General features: G+C 37.0%; 1 pseudogene; it reads right to left on the bottom strand.

The window, feature by feature from the left end:
- Positions 1 to 530: 530 nt before the first annotated feature.
- On the bottom strand, positions 531 to 1,170 carry LOC148782909 (secreted RxLR effector protein 161 pseudogene; annotated as a pseudogene).
- Between the last annotated feature and the right edge of the window lie 7,211 nt (positions 1,171 to 8,381).

Genomic DNA, 8,381 nt, shown 5'->3' with positions numbered 1-8,381 from the left:
AGACACGCACATATACGCGGTTCACCCAAGATGGGCTACGTCCACGGGCAAGACGGCAAAAGTGTATTCACTATCAAGAGGAAATATTAGAAGGCTGAGGTTATACAAAGTTACCCCATACAAGGAATGCTCAAACAAAGAACTTCCTGCCATAAAACCACCTACAATGAACTCTTTCGACTCATCGATGCCGCAAAGAAATGGCCAAAAAATGGCTCAAGATGAGCCTCAAATGGTGGGGCCAGGGTTTTGTTGCAAAACCCTCAATTTCCAACCCCAATCTTTACTCACTACAAGGTTTCCTTCCTTCCTCACTCACCCACGTTTTACTCTATCTCTTTATAACCTCTTTTAAAGGCCTTTACCAAAAGGCATATATTATTGATAGAATGCCCTTTATCAAAAGGGTGAATACTATAGGGGTTGATTTAGCATCACACCCCAACAATCTCCACCTTGATGCAAAATCATACCCTTGCCTTGCCAACCCCTCACTTCCTTCATTTCTTGAAACCTAGAGAGGTTAGACTTCATTCTAACTTCTCTACTTGGATGGGCTTCATAAGCGTATCCACAAGGTTGTCTTCGGTCTTGATCTTGACCAATCGAACTCTTCCATCTTTAACAACTTGCCGGATATAATGATATTGAACCAATATGTGCCTTGACCTCCTGTAGTGAATCGGGTTCTTGGCCAAATGGATAGCACTCATATTGCCACAAAATAGTTCTATGGGCTTGCATACAATGCCCATCTCACCCATTAATCATTTGAAGCCACACGACTTCTTTTGATGCCTCCGTTGCTGCCATGAACTCAGCTTCGGTAGTTGACAATGCTACCGTGTCTTGAAGCCTTGACATCCAACTTACCAATCTATTTGCAAATCGAAAAACAAATGCGGTAGTCGACCTACCTCTATCAAGATCACCGGCAAAATTCACATCCACAAAACCTTGCATATGAATTGAGTCCTTACCAGATGTGATTGCATAACTAGTTGTACCTCTTAAGTACCGAAGCACCCTTTCTGTTTCTTCCCAATGAACCTTTCCGGGGTTTGCCATAAAAAGACTCAGAACACCAACCGCATACACGATATCCGGTCTTGTATAAACCATGGCAAACATAAAACTTCCAATCGCATTTGCATAAGGAACTTTAGCCATGCTTCTTCTTCTCTTCCGTCTTCGGACTTTGCATTGAAGACAATTTGAAGTGAGGTGTTAAAGGTGTCTTCACCGGCTTGGCATTTTTCATGCCAAATTTTTAAGCACCTTTTCGATGGAACCCTTTTGAGATAATGACAAATTTCCATTTTGTTTATCCCTTTCAATTTCAGTCCCAAGGATTTGCCTTGCTGGCCCGAGATCTTTCATCTCAAATCTTTTACTCAAAGAAGTCTTGAGCTCATCAACTTTTGCCTTATCTTTGTACACCAAAAACATGTCATCCACATATAAGACTAAAATCAAGTATGTACCATCATCAAAGAACTTTAAATAGATGCAATGGTCATACTTTCTTCTTGTGTACCCAAGGCTTATCATGAACATATCAAATGTTCTATACCATTGTCTTGATGTTTGCTTGAGCCCATACAAGGACTTCTTCAACTTGCACACAAGTCCTTCTTTGCCCTTACCTATGAAGCCTTCCAGTCGTTGCATGTATACCTCCTCTTCAAGTTCTCCATGCAAGAAAGCCGACTTCACATCCATTTGCTCAAGCTCTAAATCATGCATAGCAACTAACCCAAGCACAAAGCGAATTTAGACTAACTTGACAACCGGTGCAAAAATTTCATCAAAGTCAATCCCAACTTTTTGCCACCAATCTCTCCCTATGTCTTTCAAGCTTGCCATCAAGCCCCTTCTTTATCTTGCATACCCATTTACAGCCAACGGCCTTTCTACCTTTTGGTAGCTCCACCAAATCCCAAGTCTTATTTCTTTGAAGGGCTAATATCTCATCTTCCATAGCTCTCTTCCAATGTTCGGTATCATTGCTATCAATAGCTTCACGAAATGATGTTGGCTCTTCATTTTCGGCTATCAAAACATCCAAAATATTTGGATCCATATAATCTTTGTGCCACCCAAGTGCACGAGTTTCTCTAGTAGAACCCTTTGTGCCAAAGGCCCAACTTCATCATGATGTCCATGTGGTTCTTCATCTTGACTTGCTAACTCTTCATGCGCGTCACTATGATCAATGGGGAAATATTCTCATAAGGCATAGTTGTACTCGGTGGAAGTATTTCGGGATTGCTTTGAAATTATTGGCTCTCTTGTTGCACTTTTTTACCATTGTCATTTATCATCATCCCTTTTGCCAATACCTTGGATTCATCAAAGTGCACATCACGACTAGTGATTATTTTTCGGGTACTTGGATCCCATAACCGGTACCCCTTCACACTTTTTCTATAACCCGCAACAATGCACTTCTTTGACCTTGGATCCAATTTGTTTCTTTGGCAACTTGGAACAAGTGCATATGCATCACAACCAAAAAAATTTAAATCGGCGTAGTCACTTGGAGTTTCATACCATACCTCATTAGGAGTTTTGTTTCTCAATGCTACCGAAGGTGATCAGTTGATAAGGTAACAAGTCATTGATACGGCTTCTGCCCATAATTCTTGTCCTAGGCCATCACTGCTTAACATGCACGATCCATCAAAGTACGATTCATCTGCACGGCCACACCATTTTGTTGAGGATTGTAGGCGTTTGTGTAATGCCTCGAAATTCCCTCGGCCTTACAAATATTTTCCAACTCCTTTGACACAAACTCTCTACCATTATCGGTCTGAAGAACTTTAATGTGATGCCCTGTAGATTTTTCAATTTCGATTTTAAAATTCTTAAATGCACCTAACACATCATTTTTTTACTAGAGAGTTTTGATTCATACTTTTCTTGAGAAGACATCAACAAATGAAACAAATTATAATGCACCTCCATAAGATGTAGCTGGTGAAGGGCCCCATACATCCGAGTGAATGTAATCAAGCTTGCACTTGCTTGTATGTTTCCCGACCTTGAAAGGTTGTCTATGTTGTTTCTCATAGACACAATGCTCACAAAATTCGGATCCATCAACTTTAAGTGTATGAATAAAATTCCTCTTTATCAAGACCTTCATACCCTTATCACTCAAATGCCCCAATCTTCTATGCCAGAGGCGATATGGAACTTCCTCACCTTCAACCACGGAATTCAGTTCATTTGTTATTGTACTTCTTAATAGCTTGTACAAGCTCCCAACTACGACTCCTTTCATCACAATTAGAGCCCATTTTGATACTTTGATCACTCCACCTTGACCGGTGAACTTATAACCTTTTGAATCTAAAGAAGAAAGGTAAATCAAGTTCTTATTTAGTTCCAGTACATGCCTACCATCCTTAATTGCCCGAATAGGCCCATCAAACATCATTAGCCGAACTGAACCCATTCCAACTACCTTGCTAGTGGAATTATTTCCCATGGATACCGATCCTCCCTCACATGACTCATATGAGTCAAATCATGATCTATATGGGCACATGTAATGGGTGGCTCCACTATCAAGTATCCAATTTTGATAGAATATAAAATTATTTGCCACCATCAACACTTCATCTTCAATGAAACCGAATGTAGACTCTTCAATTTGATTTGCTCCATTCTTTCACTTGGTTTTTCACTTCCCACATTAGAAGCTTTGGAAGAATTCACTCAATTTCTCGTAAAACAATTCTTCCTTATATGATCGGGCTTCCCACAATGCCAATAGACATTTTTGTTATTAGGCCATCTAGATTTTGATCAAAATCTTGAATTACTTCTTGAGTGATTCCTTGATGAATCACCCCTTTCATTCGATCGACCTCTTACCACAAGAGCTTCCATCTTCCATTCTACCGAACTTCCCAAAGATGCTTTCTTTTGAAGTTCATCAGCAAGTAAGGCACTACACACGGCGCCCAAATCAAGAGAATCCTCTTTACTAAAACTTAATACAATAACAAGGTTATCATACGATTTCGACAATGAACAAAGCAAGGTGACCTATTTATCTTCATCATCCATTATCACACCGATACTCTCAAGTTGACAAATGAGGTTATCAAACTCATTCAAGTGCTACGAAACATTTACACCTTCTTTCATTCTCAAGGTATACAATTTTCTTTTCAATAAAATTCGGTTTGTGAAAGATTTTGTTTGATACAAACTTTCCAATTTTTTCCACAAATCTTTTGTCATCTTTTTACCAACAATATTAAACAAAATTTCATCTGCTAAACACAAGTGGATAGTGGCTCGTGCCTTCATATCTAGTTCATCCCAATCATCATCGGTCATATTCATTGGTGTCTTATCTTTTCTAAGAAATGCCTTGTGTTGCCCTTGATGTATCAATAAATCTTGCATTTTTAAAATTTTCAAATTTCAAAATTATCCTTCCCATTAAACTTCTCCACCTTAAACTTGTGAGATGCCATTTTTCCCAAAAATACCACACTAATTCCTTGAGCTCTGATACCACTTGTTAAGAAATAGAGAAAACCCAATCACCCGTTTTTGAGCAAATCGAGATATCTCAAATTCCACTAGATGTGGTGAGCACTCCACCACAATGATTTCAACACTTAAATAACATGCCCAATATGCAATAACAAGTGCAATATAATTGAAAAAAATGTAAGATCAATAAAACAAGCCCTATGGGAAATGATCAAAGCACAACACAAATGAAAGTAGAGAGGGACATGCACATATACGTCGTTTACGTAAAATAGGCTACGTCCACGGGCAAGATGGCAAAGGTGTATTCACTATCAAGAGGAAAAATTACAAGGTTGGGGTTTATACAATTACCTCATACAAAGAATGCTCAAACAAATAACTTCCTACCATAAAACTACCTACAATGGACTCCTTTCTTCGACTGACCGATGTCGCGAAGAAATGCCCAAAAAATGGCTCAAAATGAGCCCCAAATGGTGGTGCTAGGGTTTTGTTACAAAACCCTCAATTTCCAGCCCCAAGATTCACTCACTACAAGGTTCCTTCCTTCCTCACTCACCCATGTTTTACTCTCTCTCTCTTTACAACCTTTTTTAAAGGTCTTTACCAAAAGGCATTTATTATTGACTAAAATGCCATTTATCAGCAGGTGAATACCATAGGGGTTGATTTAGCATCACACCCCAACAGATTTAACATGTCCAACAATAGGCAGCCAAATGGCTCGGACTCGGGTCTTACTTAGACTACTCAATTGGGTTTGGGTCGAGGTCAAATTGGGCCCGGTTCATAGTTCTAAGGCAACTAAGTTCAAATGGAAGACCATCCAAATGGATCGTTTTTCATTTTTTATTTCTGTATGTGATGGAAGAGGGACTGGAAGCCCCCTCCCCCTCTCTCGACAAGGCTGAGATTCATGTCCAACTATAGAATATTTATGGCATAGTATCAAGATTGGGCAGTTCAGTCCGGACAGTCATACTGCTAAAAAGACTTTTGGCCTTCCCGACTAAAGCAAAAACCTAATTTTGGTAAAAAACCCAATCAAAACCAGTACTAAGCCGGTTTTGAAAGTGTTGACTGATCAGGATGATTAGAAAAAGCCAGGCATTTTCTTTTTAAACTATTGTTCCTATTCTCCCTTTATTGTTTAAAATTCATATCCAAGCGGATTCAACTACCAGACTCCACACAGGTTCAGTGACGGTCCACTCCATGTAAAACTGATTTACGGTGTCATTTTTAAGCCATTTCATGGAGCTCCCCATAGAAAAGGTAAATTTTTGGATTACAAATTGGCCCCCGATTTTTCCTTATATAGAGCTTGCTCTCTAAAATCAAATACTCTTTAGCCATTGTCTTGGGTGAATGGAGATACACATTCAGTATGTAATTTGGGAGGGATCAAATCCAATATCCAAACAAGTATTGTGCATGCAAGGGACGCATCTATCCCATGGCCTATCACTCAAAAGTCATGCCCAAGCATCAAGTCAGAAACTCAGACGATCCATTTCATTATAGAATAAATTTCATTGAACAATAAATAGATCTAGAGAGTCCCTGATCTGAAGTACAAAAAAAAAGAGAGCCTCTCATCTTAAGTACCAAGATCCCATAATATTTTGTCACTAGGTAAGGTCAAGCTTAATTATGAAGGCTATTACGGCGATCAATTTCAAAACTATCATCAAAATAAACTATGTTGGGAGTATGTGGCGATCAATTTCAAAACTATCATCAAAATAAACTATGTTCGGAGTATGTGGCGATTTGAATGCTGAGCTTCAAATTTTACTCCTAAACCTCATAGGGTCCTGATACAAGGAGAAAATAATAAATAAATAAATAAAGATTAAAATAAATAGCAAAAAGAATATACCCTTACTAAAGATTTGTAAATGAGTCCACCCTAAAAATCTCTTCACAAAACCCAAAAACAATTTCTTTCTTCAATTCACCCTCCCTGATTTTAAATAAGGACATCCTTCCCTTTAAACACAACTAAAAGAATTAATAAAAAAATAAGATAAAGGAAAAACCAACGAAACCTCATGTACCTACATTTTTTCTTTCTCTATATCGTCCACATTTGTATCTCTTTAACGTCATGTAAATTTGTCTACATCCTTAGCTTACCTATTTTATCTCTCTACAATTTCCTAACCACTTCATCTTTTAATATTCTACAAAAAAAACCCACTTCATCTTTTAATACAGAATACACTTTTCAAGAAATCTAAAAAATAACAAAAAAAAATCATTGTACCTTTCTCATTAGATTGGGAGAAACATGACCTCGAGCTTGAAGATCTAAACTCCTCTAATAATCTTTCCAATAGTTGGTGATGCAATCCAACCATTCGTTGGGTATTTTTTCTTCAATAAAACAATTGATCAAACACCATTCGTTGGGTATTTTTTCTTCAATAAAACAATTGATCAAACACTTACATACCCAACTTGTAACATAACCTCTAAAATATCCAACTTGATGTTAATTTCTCCTTCGATTTCTAAGGATGGTATTTCAAACATCGCAACTATTGTATCTTTTTCTTCATAATTGTCTACATCTTTTGCACTGGGATTTACCTCTTTGTGTTCTTCATCTTCCTGTTACAATCAACTAAATAGATCTTTTATATCATGTCTTCTATGATTCTCTCAAATTTTTCATCTAATAGCTCAAATATTTAATCTACATACTCCATAATGGGATCTGTAGATATTTATAAAAGCATCATGTTTTATGGATCTCAGGCTCCGATACTAGATAATAATAATACATAAAAATCAATAGTTGAAAATATACCCTCTCTCAAGATATGCAAGGGTCTCTACCCCGACCCATAAATAATTTATTTACTCAATTCAACCTAGTTTCAAAGAGAGATATCCTTCCCCTTTAAATACAACTAAAAGAATTAATTAAAAAAGTAAGATAGAAACAAAAGCTAACAAAACCTCATCTCCCCATGTTTTTTCTCCATCTCTATATCTTCAACATTTTCTATCTTTAACCTCATGTAGATCTCACTCTATATCCTTATCTTACCTATTTTTCTCTCTCTAGTTTTCTAATCACTTCATCATTCAACATAAAATAAACTTTTCAATACTACCACTAAAAATCTATACAACCGACAAAAGACAAAAATATCCCTAATCCTAAAAATTTTTAAAAACTAGCAAAAACAAATAAATAACAGTCATTGCATCAAGTCCTTTGCTTGTGTAGATTGACATGGTAAATGTGATCAGTTGAGCAAATTGTGAGTTGCAATACCTGTGGAGACTTCCATCTATATCCATTAAAACAAATGAGCCCAAAGTCTTTAAATCTCTTTCTGGAATGTCCTATGTAAAACCTGTAAGTGAGTTGGTTATCTGTCAAGGACTAGAGCCATAATCCAAGTCTCAGGGTTGGAGACTTTGTTTTATTAGGCAACATTAAGCCCACTTTGTCGTTTCTCTTTCTTGCAGAGTTGTGGATTTTGTCCTCACTTGATATACACTAGAGCAACTTAAGAATAAAAACAGTTATTACAATCAAGAAATGATCAGATTAATGAACGAGTTAAGGTTCAGAATCCAATACCAAAAAAAAGAGTAATACCAAAAAAAATAGTAATGCACATGCACAAGTGGGAGGAGAGAACTAAGCTATCAGACAACAATAAACAATTGTATAACATTCTTTTAAAGATTATTATGTGAACTTCCTCTTGTCATGCAAAAGCATGAAAGTTTAGAGAGAAGGAAAAAACAATGAATTTTGTCAATTTTCAAGAGAACTGAATGTAGGTTTGACCACAAATTTTTCCATTTGGATTTTAGTATGTTCTCAAAGTTCTCAA

Source organism: Amborella trichopoda, chromosome 3, assembly GCF_054954075.1.
Source record: "Amborella trichopoda isolate Santa Cruz 75 chromosome 3, AtrichopodaSantaCruz75HAP2 v2.0, whole genome shotgun sequence".
Classification (NCBI taxonomy): Eukaryota; Viridiplantae; Streptophyta; class Magnoliopsida; order Amborellales; family Amborellaceae; genus Amborella; species Amborella trichopoda.
The sequence above is the reverse complement of the archived record's forward strand: the minus strand, read 5'-3'. Positions and strand labels throughout refer to the sequence as shown.